General features: G+C 36.7%; 1 protein-coding gene across 1 annotated transcript in view; it reads right to left on the bottom strand.

Moving 5' to 3' along the window:
* The window catches only part of LOC309639137 (desmoglein-1-like), an 888,370-nt gene that overhangs the window by 7,888 nt on the left and 864,883 nt on the right, over positions 1-15,599 (bottom strand). The window lies entirely within an intron of this gene.

Below are 15,599 nucleotides of genomic sequence, written 5' to 3' on the forward strand. Positions count from 1 at the left end.
TTAAAGTACTCTTTGTGGTTGGGAGATAGATGACACAAAGTACCGTCTCTGAGAGGCTGTCACACCCATTAGTGTAAGCTGCAACGATGCTCCAGAGAGCTTTTGATTTAGTTAATGAAAAAGGGGCAGAGTTCAAGTTCAGGAAATGAAAGACAAGCAAGCATGCTTATTTTCCACAGCATCTATAGTATTATATTGATTCTACTTAAACATTTCTTGCATTTGTTCCAATGTTGATAAGTTTCTACTTCCCAATTCCAAAAGTTATTAACTGCTATCTTAAGTGATCTATTAGAAATGCAAAAAGAACTTGTCTATCACAATTACCAAAGAAATGTAAAACACGGATACTTTAGTATCAGTGGGGAGTAGGGAAAAGTTTAGTATCAAAAACACTAAAATTACTAAGGATAATAAATCAATACTACCAAACAGAGATCTTGAGAATCTGAGATATAATACTCTTTCAAGATCAAGGAGAACAATTAACTCTTCAGTTAAATAATATTGTCATAAAGCATGCCTGTGCAGAGAGGAATAGCAGGTGAAATTTAGCGCTCAGAAGTTGCCTCTAAAATCCTGATGCATGCAATCAGTCTTCCTTACAGAAGCAAAAGGCTTATCTGAGTGAAAATATGCAGGTGGCCCACAGAAGTGTAACAAGAGGTCTATACTGATGATTCTTGATTTCTATGAAAGCTTGAGTCAGAGTGTTCCCTCTTCCTTTAGTAGTGTGAATAAACAGTGATCATTGTAACAGGGCATTGCAATTTTATTTGGAGTTTTTCAGTTACAAATATTTTTCAAAAATTGTCATCTTGTACTCTGTCTCCCAAGCTCAGAGAATGGAATGTTCTACCACTGTTCCCTTCCAGGCTTGGGCTGTGTGCCCTTTGGCAGTGTCAGGCTCCTGCACTGCTTTTGAAGTTCATAGAAACGTGAACTCCAGAAGAACGGCGCCTGCCAGGCCAACTGCACAACGACGTGTTCCCTTATCTCCCCAGCTTGGCTGCCCTCTGCACTTTAGAGCTGATGTTCACGTGAGTCCTGTATAACGCTGCTGCCTGAGAGTAGGGCGGAAATCATTTTCCAAGCTTATGTTGTAACACCACTGCTGACATTCCTGGGAGACTGAGGTGCAGCCAACTATAGGTATTTGGCTTTATTTGCTTGGAAAAAAATACGTACAATTTCCTAACAATCCTCTTCTATCTTTCCACTTATTTTTTCGTAACTGTTTTGACTGAATTGTTCTGTCACTTGACCATTGATGGATTTAAGTCTAGTCTAATCTAACCTATCTTACTTTATTCTTTAAATAGACTTTTCTAATTGAATTGGCAGTAGTTTGGTGAATTGACTAACCTGATCTTTATTCCTCTAAGGATCTGGCATTAGGAGCTGCCTTACCTCTTTCAAGGGTGGGACACGCGCTATGCATGATGCTTATCTGGAAAGCACTTCACGCCTTGGGCGCTGAAGAGTTGGAGGAAAGTAATATAATATCCAAAATGCCATGTTTACTTTAAAGAAATAGGTCACCTAGGATGGACCTAGAGTCTGTCATACAGAGTGAAGTAAGTCAGAAAGAGAAAAACAAATACCGTATGCTAACATATATATATGGAATCTAAAAAAAAAAAAAATTGTTCTGAAGAACCTAGGGGCAGGACAGGAATAGAGACGCAGACATAGAGAATGGACTTGAGGACACGGGGAGGGGGAAGGGTAAGCTGGGAAGAAGTGAGAGAGTGGCATGGACATATATACACTACCAAATATAAAATAGATAGCTAGTGGGAAGCAGCTGCATAACACAGGGAGATCAGCTCGGTGCTTTGTGACCACCTAGAGGGGTGGGATAGGGAGGGTGGGAGGGAGACGCAAGAGGGAGGGGATATGGGGATATGTGTATACGTATAGCTGATTCACTTTGTTATACAGCAGCAACTAGCACAACAATGTAAACAATTATACTCAAATAAAGATGTTAAAAAAAAAAAAATAGGTCACCCAAATGTTCCCTTCCTGGACTGTAGGAATGGCTTGATAATTCCAGAAAGGGTTTGTCATAATGGCTTGGTTTTCTTCATTTTTCTTTAGCCATTTCTTACCGGAAAAAATTCTTATGATTTAAATATTTTATAATTAGTTGCAGTGTAATCTTGACATAGCTAACATTCCTCCACCTTGAAACAAACTCGCAAGGAAATAACTGTTTAAAAGAAATGGGCTTGATCAACTTTACTTCCCTACAAATGTAGAACCCATTTGCACTGGGAATTTTGACAGCAATCTGCCTGATTTAAGTATAAGTAAAAGAAAAATAGAAAAATAATTTTATTTCTGATTATGCATCTTAGAATTATTGCAGCATTTTTTCTGAATTAGATTATGTCTCTGACGTCATTTAAGTTTAATTCAACCAGATTACACCCTGCTTCTCTATGGCATTTGTTCCCTCAAGCATGGAGAGTCCTTTGAAGTCACCAGAGGCTGAACTCATAGAACTGCCTTTGCTGGAAGGGGTTTAAAAATGGAGTGAATCCCCTGTAGAAAGTCCAACAACTGACATAGGAGGCAAGGCTTCAAGTTTGTATTTCTTTCCCAGGCCTTTAAATTCTACTTACCATTAAAATGATCAAAAGGCAAATATTCCCGAAAAGGAGCCAATCCATTCCTCCAGTTCTCTCTTGCACAGGAACCCCAGTGAGATTTGATTTTAGTATTGGTCCTCTGGGTCCCGAATTTGGCTCTTCAGCAAGATGTGCTTCGAGATGCCCTTCTAGGGGGGCCTGGGCGATAACTCTGCTGCTGTCTGGGCAGAGGAACGAAGATGTTCTATAATGGCTCTGTTTCCCCACCCTGAGCTCCTGCGCTGGTCTGGAAGGCTGGCATTGCTTGGGCTCTGGGTCAGAGCATAGACAGACCTTGATTCTTATTGCAATGAAACCCTTTGTTGGACACCAAAGAAAAATCTTACAGAGTGAGGACAAGATTTACAGGGAAGATACCCAATGAATAATAAATTTCTCACGACATGAAAAATAATTAAAATGTTAGGGCCTGTCATCATGCTGAATAAAATTAGTAGGCTTCTTACTGCCAACATTGTAAAAGCAAAATTACATATACTGACACACACACACATGTTCACTACAGAAGCAACTTCAAGGACTTGACACTTTGAGCAGAGGCTATTGTGAAAAGGCACCAGGCCTAAGTATGGTGTAGGGAGAAAGACAGAATAATGAAACTCTCATCTCTTAATTCTGGTGATTCCTGCTTCCCTCCTTAAGAAGTCCTATAGTTGAGCTGCATTCTTCAATTTTAAAGATCTTCTAAAAATAAGGTTAAGACAAAGAAACTCTGATTTCACTAGTATATTTGTTTCCACATTTTAGCAACTTTTTTCCTCAATATACAGTCAAACCAGTGTGGTATAACATTAACTAAATTGTTTTAAGGTAACCACGATACAGAGTGTGTTCACTCCTCATGGCATTTCCACTGATAAAAAAGTACATAATATGGGATGAGGAACACCTTTAAACCCTCATAAATATATTTATGGAGAAGAAGCTGAAATTGGAAACCTGAAAATTTAAGGGGAAAAGACCAGAGCAGCATCTGGATATTTCTGAAAATCATTTTCCCTTTTTCATTTTTCTCTTCTCCTTTGTTTGTCTGGGTTTAGTATACGCATAGTTTTCTCATGAAAAAATTTCAGGCTGGCAGCAACACTCACAAACATAAAAAAGAGAATGTAGTTAAATGTTCTCTAATTGCTAATAGGTGTTGGTTGGAGAATTTTAAAGGGAGACCGCATCTTGCCTTCACTACCCCATCCCTGCAATTCAGAAACAAGGCAGGTCTATCCCTAGTCAGGGAATGTATTCCAAATAACACTTAGTTCCTCTAGAACCTTAGTTTAGCATTTTTGCAAGCATAGGAAAGAATCTAGGCAATTGGAGGACTGGCATAGTATTCTAAAATGAAGAGAAATGAATTATATGTTAAAGATATTTATGAGACAGAGAGCAAGAAATTATACTTAAGCAATGGGGAAAAAATGAATTGTTATGAAGAGGCAGTATTTGGATATATCTGCCTAAGCCAAACCGTATATTTGGGGATATCTGCCTAATTCAAAAATGTATAAGCTGACCTGATAAATCATGTATATGGTTCACGTTTTAAAATGCATCTTTGGGTGGTCCTCCAGATTGTCTAGAACTAATACACATACATTCATGGGGTGGATATTAACCCACTATTTCATTGTATGCTAGATTAGTCTTTAAACCAAGAGTTATGGAAACCTATGCTTGAGTAAATAGGCATTTAAAACATTCCCTTGTAACTGTTTATATCCAACTGAGCTTCCATCCTTCTTTGTTTTCACAAGTTTTTGTCCAGAGGTTTGAAATGTGACAACTGTATCTACCATAAAAATTTTCTTTTATAGCTAGGTCAGAGCAGCATTAAATTATTTTTACTCTTCGAGATATATCCTCTATCAATGGTGCCAGTGAGCTTTGGGCAAAGATATTATGAAAATGGTGTCAGGACAAAGTTTTACATCAAATTATCACAGTTTAGGGTTACTGGTAGATATTCTTTAAGTATCTAAGGGCAGCTTAATCTCTTGAAAACAGGTGTTAGAGGAAAGAAAATTTAAAAAATATTTATGGTCCCAAACTATGTCAAATGCTACAGGCAAGGAGGTTCTAGAGTTGACTCAAGCAAAAGGGTTTTCATTAGCATGGGCCTGGAGGGATGGATAAAAGGTAAACAAAGCTGCCTCCGTTTTGACCTGGAGTAGTTACTGTGAATACATGTCTGTTCACCTTGAGATAATGGCATTGAAGATAAACAACCTGTCTCCTCATTAAATCCAGTTTATGTATGGCAACAAGGGTTCTGGCAAACCAGGTTATTTAGTGGGTGTTAGAAATCATGGAATTAAACATCAGTTTCCTAAAGAGTTATGCTAATGACATAAGGATGATATTAGTTTACACCCTAAAATCATACTTACCCACAGACAGAAGCGCCTTGTTGGTTCTCTGTGACTTCATGCCCTTGGTGTGGGATGTATTCCAAATGAGGGCAGAAGGAGTAGTGTGGCTTCTAGCTCTGTATTAATTAAAGTGCATTACTTACATACTTACTGCATACTTACTACATACTCATTCCCCAAAATGTCACTGTAGTTCACCCCTGACTCTTGATCATGACAGCAGTGGCAGCGGTTCCACAATATGGTAATTACTTAGATGTCACTCTGGCTACTTTGATGACACTGGCAGTGTCCTGCTCTGGAAAAGCTGTAATGTATATATATATAGTATATATATAGTTTGCTTTTGGTGTAGTTATGCATCTAGCAGACTCTGAATGGGATCTGGGCTCAGGTTGTTTTGGAAGAAATCCAGATATAGGAAGGTCAAAAGCTAGGCAGTGTTTTTAGAAATATATTTCTTGGGCCACTTGCAAAATCGTATGGTCCAGTACGTAACAAGAGCAGATTTCTCGGCGCCAGATTTATTGAATCAGAATCTCTGGAGGCGGGAACTAGAATTATTTATTCTTAACAAGCTTTCTAGGTAATTCTGGAGTTGCAGGCTGAAGTTTAAGAGCTACTGAGCCATGGTAATTAACCTGGGCCTATGGGTAACCCGAAACGGCAGCAGGTAAACATGGACATTTTTCTAACATGATAAGATTAGCACCTCTTCATGGGAGGGAAGCGGTACTGGCTATTAGTGTTTCTTTTTATGTGAAAAGCTTGCTTCCTTTTTCCTTTTTCCCATTGTGTTACTGAGGTCTTAATTATAGATTTATAAACACTCTTCTTATGTAAGGGAAATTAACCTCTGTCATATGCGTTGCAACTATTTTTATTTATTTTTTTCTCTTTTAAGTTTGTTTTGGATTTTTTTTTAATTTTGCGATTGAGAATGATTATATTTTTACATAGAATAGGCTGTTATAAACAATCCTGCTATCTCTTAGTACCCTATTGCTGCTCTAATAAGTTATCACAAACAGTGACTGAAAACTACACCAATTCATAATCTTACATCTCTGATGGTCAGAAGTCCAAAATAAGTCTCATGGGGCTAAAATAAAGGTGTCAGCAGGGCTGCAATTCTAGACGCTCTGGAGAAGAATTGTTTCCTTGCCTTTTCCAGCTTCTAGTGGATGCCTTCAGTTCTTTGGTTCATGGCCCCCTTCCAGCAATCCTATCATCTTTGCCTCTTTTCTCACATCTCCTTTATATCAGTACATGTACCCAGTCTCCCTGGGACGTATACAAGGAGCAGAATTTCTGGGTCATAAGTTAATTTTCTTTAACTTGTTTTCCCAAGTGGCTGTACTGACCTGGGCTGAGTTCCCATCATCAGTTTCGGAGAGTTTGCTTTGCTCACCCATACAGAAAGCAAAAGCACTGTCAGACTTTTAAACTTTATCCAATTTTCAGGGTGGGTACCTGTACCTCCTATGCATTTCTCTGATTGTTGTTGAGTTTAATACCTTTGAGTATGTTTATTGTCCATTTGGATTTTTTCTTTTGTTAAAGGCATGTTGAAGGTTTTTTTCTCCATTTTTAATCAGATTGTGCCTCTTAAAAAATTGATTTGTTGTTCTTTACATAACACATCTTGTGTGTCATTGTTGGATACATGCATTGCAAATATTTTTCACTCATTCTGTGGCTTGGCTTTTTACTTTTTAAGATGATATAATGTATAGAAATTTTTATTTTTGAAATTGTCAAGTTTATCAGTCTTTTCTTTTATGGTTAGTGCTCTTGTGTCTTAAGAAAGCTTTTCACACACTTATAAAATATTGCCTTTCAAAGTTAAGTTCCTAAATCATCTGGAGATGATTTTTGTAAATGGTATGGGATCGATTTCATCTTTATTTTTTATATGTGTACCTTAATGTCCAGGCACATTCATTAAAAAGAGCCTGCTTTCTGCACTGCTTTCTGTAGTACCAATTATAATAAATCTAAGAGTGTACATAAAATATATAATATACAAATAAAAATTTAAATAAATAAAATATTGAAAAATAATAGTGTGCATAAAAGTGTATATCTGTTTTTAAGCTCTGTCTCTCCCTCTTTTTCCTTTTGTCTATTCATCTGTTCTTATGTTAGTGCTAAGCTGTTTTAATTGCATAGCTTTGTTCTATTCAAGAGTGTTTTGGCTGTTCTTGGCCAATAGCATTTCCTGTACACTTTAGAACCAAGTGTTTCACAAACAAGCTGCAATTTTGATCAGGGTTGTATAATATTTTAACAGAAATTAGAAAGAATTGTCAAAATTTCAATTTTGAGTCATGTATCGGAATATACAAACAAGGAGATTTCTTTATATTTTTAGGTTTTATTTAATGAAGTTTTATTTTTTCATTGTTAAGCTCTTACAGAGACCTTTTAAAGGTTATTCCTTGGTAGTAGTATAATAATATAATGATATATTTTCTTTAATTATAATTTCTAACACATTTTCTTGCATATAGAAGTACAATTGATTTTGGCCTTCTGATATTTGTGTCCAGCAATTTTGCTAAACCTTTATTTTTAATTTGAATGATATATCTGAAGAGTCTTTTGGATTTTTAACTACACAATCATTTAATCTGACAATAATGATAGTTTTGTTTCTTTTTTTCCAATCTCCATAACCTTTCCCCCCTACTTTTGTACCATCAGCAAAATATTAAACAAAACTTTGATAGTGAACATCACTATTTTATTTCTCTATTTCATAGAGAAAGTTTTTGTATTGTACCATTAAGTATGATATTTACTTTGGGGATTTTATAGATAGTCTGCATAAAGTTAAGAAAGTCTCCTCTACTCTTAATTTACTATGAGCATGTGTTTTACTAAACATGTCCTATATATTGGGAAGATTATATAATTTTTCTCACTTAATTTGTTTCTGTGGTGTATTACATGGATTGAATTTTCTAATGTTAACCCAGCCTTGTGTTTTCAGTTATAAACCCAGATTTGGTCATCATCATTTTGATATAGTACTAGATTCAGTTTGTGAATATTCTGTTTTGGAATTTTCCACCTATGTTCATGAGTGAAATTGGCATATAGTTTTCCTGTCTTATGCTAATCTTGTTGAATTTTTTGGTCAAAGTTATGCTAGCCTTCTTAAATGAGTTGAGGATTGTGATGTTTTATTCTCTTATCTAGAAGAGTTGTATTAGATTGAAATTATTTCCTCCTTGAGTGTTTGGTTCTTAAGACAGTTTGAGTAAATTGTACTTTTTACTATGAATTTCTCCATTTCATTTAAATCTTCTAATTGATTGGCAACGTGTTGTTTATAATAGCCTCTTACTATTTTCCTAATATCTGTGGAATCTATAGTTAAGTCCTATCTTAAAGAATTCTTTATATTTTAAATTTGTGTATTCTCTTTTGTTTTGATCTAGTATAGTATACTAGGTATATGAATTTTATTGGATTTTTATTTGATAGTACATGCCTGATGATTTCAATATATGAAGTGTTTTAAGGTGCTTTTCTGCATTCTGTTGTTTCTGCTGGTTTTTACTCATGAAGTTTAGTTGGATTGGTCCCTGGGTTACCTTGAATGTGCTATAGTATTCTCTTTCTTCCTTCCTCATGTCTATGGGGTCAGGAAGTAAAGATGACATCTTTAAGGAGTCTGTCTTTCAGCTTTGACTCACCTACTGACCAGTGATATGGAACGGGTTTCCTATAAGAATGTTCTCTGATAATTCTATAACTTGCCTACATCACTGAATCTTGAAAGACTGTGTCATTTACTTTTAGAGAAATCTGCACTCCACAGGAGATCTGGAGGAATATTAACTACCTCTAGAACTTCCTAGTTTTGGTCCACATTTCAGTGTACTTAGCAGACATTGTGTGTGTGCGTGTGTTTGTTTTTTGAAGGTGGATTGTTATGTTCAACTATTATTTTATTTATTGTTATTTTATTTCATAAAGTTGAGTAGAGTAAAATTATCTTGACTCAACTATCATTAATTGGAAGTCTTCATTGTCTTCATTTTTAACACATTTGTTAGTTTTTATTGTATAGAAGTTAAAATATATTTTTATTTTATTTATTTAAGGTGTCTTATCTCTAATTAGAGCATCTTGTTTGTCAAGCATGTAGAATTATCTATTTACAGTTAAGATCAATGTGCTATGCCAGTGTGGCATATTGAAATGGATAAAGATTTAGATATGGTTCAGATTCCAGGAATTTCACTAACTGGGTTTGTTTCCATGAGTGAGTTAATTTATCTCTGTAAATAGCAAATTCCTTATCTATTTTCTTCCCTGGAAGATTTTGGGACATTAAATTAGATACATTTTAATAGAAAAAACTAGCACACAGTGCATTCTCTTTGAGTAGTATTCTTTCTTTCATAATTTATAGAGTGTATATATTTTTAACAGACTTGCCATTTATTAAAACCTCTGGCATTAGGTGTAGATATAAGTTATTTTTTCTATATACTAGTATTCAGTTTTTACTGTTAGTCATTAAATATGATTTTCTTATTGTTTGCTACTCTAGTTTATAACACATTCATTTCTGACAATTTTGTATCTGTGTTTAAAATTTTATTCTATTTAATTGATTTTTAATCCTCATTTTGGTTTTAATAATTTTTAAAATACGTTATATATCTTAAAAAATATGGCTTATTATCCTTACTTTGCAAATAAGAATGTTTTAGAAGGAAAGCTTTTGGGTTGTTAGTGATGAGTGCTGCAAAGAGAAGTCCAGCCAGTTAGCCACCCAAATGGGACCTATTAATTGCTTAACTTGGCCTGAGCTCCCCGTTGCATGGTTTACATCTGAGTTTTCTAGGCTCACATTTATTTTTGTCTTTATATTGAAAACAGATCAGTTTTCCTGGTGACTGATGCTCAATAATCATGTTTATAGATGATTTATAAAGTAGAATATTAATTTATGAGTTTGCAGTGGGGGGGATTTTTCCATGGTGGGATAACTGTAAAGTTAATATTTTCTCTCCAGATGCCCTCTACTTGCCCTAGCCAGCAAGGTACCAACCCCCAAATTGTTTATTGATCATGAATAGAGAGCAAAGATGGATAGATATTTTGACATGCCCTTCATCTAAGCTGCAGGGGTGTCCAGTAAAATATTCTTCCCCTGTGAGAAGGAATATCTTTATTTACTCTCCCAGAGAACAGCATGTGAAAAGGTCTGAACTTACATATATTTGATTTCATCTATCAGGTGATAGTTGATACGATTTGTTAATCTCATAGAGTCCTGGAAGCGCTTTTCTATTGCTACCATGATCGTTGTCATTTGAAGAAAGCTACATTCTCATTCCAATATTTTTGGACTCATTTCTCAAATACTTGGAAAATATTTAGTTATATTTGGAAATAAACTATTTTTCTTTAGGTAACCATTTAATTCTAACTACATACTAGTAAGGTCTAAATTTTTATATATCTGGTCTTTTTTAAGACATTTGGTAAAGATACCTTTTACAATCTAAGAAAATTAAATTATATTGGCCCTCATTTTAAAGAGGCATCATTATGCCAAAGAATAACTTCGAAAGAGAAGTTCTATTGGGAATGGCGGGAATTTGAGAAGCACTATGATGTAATCTAGGGGCTCAGTTCTCACATAGAATGCCAAGGCAAGAATGGATTTTAGAACTGAGGCGTGAATGGATTGCATTTATTCATGTATCCAGCAAATAATTTTTCAATTTCTGCTTGTCACTGTGTTGACCTCTCTGCATCATACACTAATTCAAACTTTTTTATTTAATTGCTTCCATATTCAAAGAATGACAATAGAACTTTTGAGGTACCTTTTTCAATTTTTGCAATAATATGTCTTAGAAACAGAGTGAACCGTATTGTTGTTGTTAGAAATAAGCTATTAAAGTGTTTGGGCTATGTATACAAAAAATAATGACTTTGACTCATAGCCCTTGTTTTTTGGCAGTAAATAGACATCAAACCCAATTATCTATCAAGGTCACTCCTAAATGTGTAACAGTAAAGCTAAGTCATGTGTTATAGGAGAATGATTATATGTCTAAACACTTTACAGGGAGAAGCATCTAATTAACATAAATGATATAATATCATAAAGGTACAAATTAATGACAAGGGGAACCTGAAGACGTTCTTATTTTATACCACTGGGTTTCGTTATCCAACCTATCCATCCATTCTTATTTATAGTGGAATGTTCAAGAAAGGCCTGTCAAATCAGAAAAATCTGAGGTTCTATGTCACATATTTCATCAGAGAATGCTCTGTAGAGCATACCAGTGGTTGTAGCAAATCCTTTCGGTACCATCTCCATATTTTGCCCTTATCACTTCAGTGTCCACATGCCCGATTTCTAACTGCCAGCTCCTGTGTTTCTTCATTTCGTTGGCGCCATAGTCACTTCACCCACTTGTGCAGCAAGCACAGGGAATTCTGTGCCCAGAGGCGGTTCTTAATTACTAATTGATGGTAGCCGTTGTCTGAATACAGAATCACCTTCATTTCTGGGACGATTTAGCTCTATGGTGCAAGTACCATACCAGCTCCTAGGAAGGGTTTTCCCTTCCCAGGAGCGCTGAGCTTCAGTTGTCCATGGTGGTAACTGGCTTTTAATGGTTGCTTCCCCTTCCCTCTTTCATCTCCCCATTTACTACCAGTGGTTTCTTCACCTCCATCCCTTCCCCCCAGATTGCGCTCACATCCTGTCTCAGGATCTATTTCTGGGTGAATCCAACTGAACATGTGATCAAAACCAACTGAGAGGCCTGGGTCAGTAATTTATCAAGCAGAAACTAGCATACATTTTGAAAAAGATATCTATTAATTTGAATGCAGCAAAGTATTTTCCTTTGAAAAATGTGACCAGTTACATTCTGGGTCCAACCAGATATGAACTTTGATAAGAATTGGAGTCTGATATTTTGAGCAATTGCGGGAAAGTTCTTGAGGCAGGGGCTTTCCTCCCTAGGTTTTATATAAGGAGGATGGCTGGGACCACACAGGCACAGAGCAGACCGGGATATTCCAAGTTTGGTATAATTAAGCTTTGTTTGTAAAATTAGGAAAAGTAGGTCTCCCAGAGTCAGCTGGAGAGTTTGTCAGTCAGTTTGTGTTATTTGAACACAATCACCAAGTACTTGCCCAGAAACTGGCATCTGTTTCAAACTTTTTAACGTCAGTTTAATATTCTCCATTTGTATTTATTATGCTTGAGTTCTTTCAAGTGAGATTTTTATATATTATAAAAAGAATGAGATCTTTTATGTTTTATTTTTTGGCCACCAGCATGTGACATGTGGGATCTTAGTTCCCCCGACCAGGGATCGAACCCACGACCCCTGCATTGGAAGGCGAAGTCTTAACCACTGGACCGCCAGGGAAGTCCCTATAGTAAGATTTTAATTTAATCTATTGCTCAGTGCCCTTTTTCCAATTTCTTTTTGCATGTTGCTATTAAACTATCTAGGGCTTTTGGTTTATTTTTGTCACTTGTTTTGCTACCAAATTGTATGGTCAAACCAGGTAATAGGTCTCTCTCATAAGAGAGCTAGCAACCGGTGATCTTTTAAAAATACAATTCTGAGCAGAGCACTCCTCTGTCCAAGCTTTCCAGTGGCTCTCCATTTCACTGAGAATGTCAGAATTCTTACAGTGACTTGCAAGGTCGAACTCCATCTCATCCCTTGTTACTTCTCGGACTTCATTTCTTATTGCTTTCCTTCTTTCACTGCCACATGTAGGTCTCCTTCTTCTTCCTTGAATACCCCAAGCACATGCCTACCTCAGAATTTTTGCAGTTTTGTAGTCCTCTCTGCCTGAAATGCCCTGTACCCAGATAGCCACATGGCTTGTTCCTGAATGTTCTTCAGGTGTCTGCTCAAATATTGCCTTATAACTAACTCTGCCTCAATTACCTTATATAAAAGAGTATCCCTCCCATCCTGCACTCCCTAGCCTAAGTTGCCCTGCTTTTTCTTTTGACCATTTATTGCCATCTAACATACTATACACTTACTTGTTCATTGTCAGAACGCCCGTCCCATCTTGAACATAAACTCCATGAGGAGCTTTGTTCACTACCATATCATCACTGCTTGGCAAAACTATTAGGCATTTAATAACCATTTGTGGAATGAATCAATGAATGAATCAATGAATGAACAATTTGGACAAGGAAAGAATTTATGAGGAAATGATACTTAAATTGCTACATAAATGATGAAAGGATGCAACCATATGAAAATGAGGAGGGAAATGTTCCGTGCAGAGTGAATACCAGTTGCAAAGGCCAAAGTATTTCCTCAATCCATTTCCTCTCATGTTCTCTATTATAACTATTATAGTCCAAGCCACCATCATCTACCCACCACCATCCTTTATGCCAGATCAGGCAGGTCCCTGTAGGCTGTTCTAAGACATGCAATGAAAATCCATTGAAATTCTTAAAATAGGGGATTGACTTAATCTAACTTATATTTTAGAAGGCCACATAGGCTCATCTGTAGAAAATTGTTTAAATGAGTCCAGTATGGAAGTAGAGAGACTACTTAAGAGGTAGTTCTGGTAGGGTGGCAGATGGGGTTGGAAACTATTTGATAGCTTGAGATATATTCTGGTTATAAAATCAACAGGGTTTACTAATGGATTAAATGTGAGGGGTGAGGGAAAGGATAAAAATCAAAGGACTACTTAGATTCTGCGTTGAGCACTGGGTCAATGTAGTCATATTTACTGGGATGAAGGATATTAGAGGATAAATTATAAGCTTTAATCCCGAACAGTTAAAAAGGGGCTTGGATGAGTTATCATAGAGATAATGTAGAGTGTTAACAGGAGAGGTCTTGGGACAAACTTTAGGGGAATATTACCATTTAAAGATTGGGTAGTTGGGGAATAAACAAAAAATAAAAAGAGAGAGAGTGGCCAATGAAATATAATCAGTATCCCTAGAGGATGGTGTTATAAAAGCCACGAAAGAAGAATGTTTCAAGGAAGAGAGAACAGTTACTGTTTTCAGATTCTTTACAACAAATAAGAAAGGCCAGAACAGAAAAGTAGACCTTGTATTTGGCGTTGTATAGGTCTTAGACAAATTTGACATGGGCCATTCTAATGGGCTGATGGGTGACTGTTGTAGTCTCATGGTAAAGAAAGGAAAGCACGTGTACATGAGTCTTAAGAAATTTGGTGAAATAAACAAAGAAAAAATGAGACAGTAGCCACAGGGAAGGGTGCTGATGGAAGTGTTCTGGGGTGGGGGAGAGAGCAAGAGAGGGAGATACAGAGAGATAGGCAGAGGGAGAGGGAGAGAGAGAGAGAGAATGAGAATAGGAAAGAGAGTGTTAAGGAAGGAGCGAAGTCCTTGAGCTTAAATGGGGAATTGTCTTTTTATATGAGTAGGACACTAACTCCATTGCAATACGGTGGGGGGATAATATGGGTGTCAAGGGTGGCTGTGCAGGTTTGGCAGAAGAAGATGAGTGGATTCGAGATTGATGACTTTTATTTTCTCAGTGAACAATAGGGTTAGGTCATCAACTGAGAATAAGGAGGGAAGAGGAGGTGTGGGAGGGTTGAGGACAGAGACAGTACGGAATAGTAATCTAGTGTAATGAGATGAGAAGCCTCTCACAGAATCAGCTAGGATTAGGGAAGCATTTGATGTTAACCTGAGATCTGAAATCGATTATTTAAAATGAAAAAAGTCAACTCACTTGAATCATTTGTTTAGCTGTTGATGTGCAGACAGAAATGCGGGGGTAAAAGATTTGGGATATGAAAGGGGGCTCAGGGCAAGGAGGTAGAAGGTATGCTCCAAGAGGTGACCGTAGTTGGACTCATGAAGTTTGATTAGACAAGGAGGGAAGTGAAGCTGACAGATACTGAGAAAGTGGTGGGAGTCCAAAGAATGGAAGCTTTGATGAAGTGGAGAAATTGCAACAATCGGCATTCATAAGCAAGTGAGCTGGAAGGATAGGAGGAAGTGAAACGGAGGCATCCAAGGTCCTGCCATGCTGGGTTATGAAGAAGAAGCAAGTGACTGAGGTGGCTGGGGGAATGGAGGCGCAAGAGCTGAGAATATGGGATGCTGAGTGCCTCGTCCACAGAGTTGGAGAAGCCACAGAAGACTGTGAGCCAGAATACAAGAGTCTTTAGTAAAAGTGGGGACATTATTAAGAGGTCAGGAAATGGCACAAGGAGAAGAGTGGGAGGGGGATATAAGCAGATCGCATGTGTCTGAAAAGGGGAAGGTTTTGTGCACGACGAAGATGATAATGTTCTGAAGGTGACATTGGAGAGCAAACAGGAGATGCACCCCAATAAAGAGGAAAGTGTTTGATTTTAAAAGCAAATAAGAAGAAAAGCCATTTAAAAGAAATAAAATGCTGGTGTAAACAAAAAAATTAGAATATGAAAGAGAAAAATGTGAAAGCATAAAGATGCTAAAAGTATCAAATAAAAGCTTAAAATGCACGTTATTGATCATTTACTTATTTGCATGAGGCTGCTTAAGGCTGTATTCTGACATTAC

Source organism: Balaenoptera physalus (assembly GCF_965194825.1).
Source record: "Balaenoptera physalus genome assembly, chromosome: 12".
In the NCBI taxonomy this organism is placed as follows: Eukaryota; Metazoa; Chordata; class Mammalia; order Artiodactyla; family Balaenopteridae; genus Balaenoptera; species Balaenoptera physalus.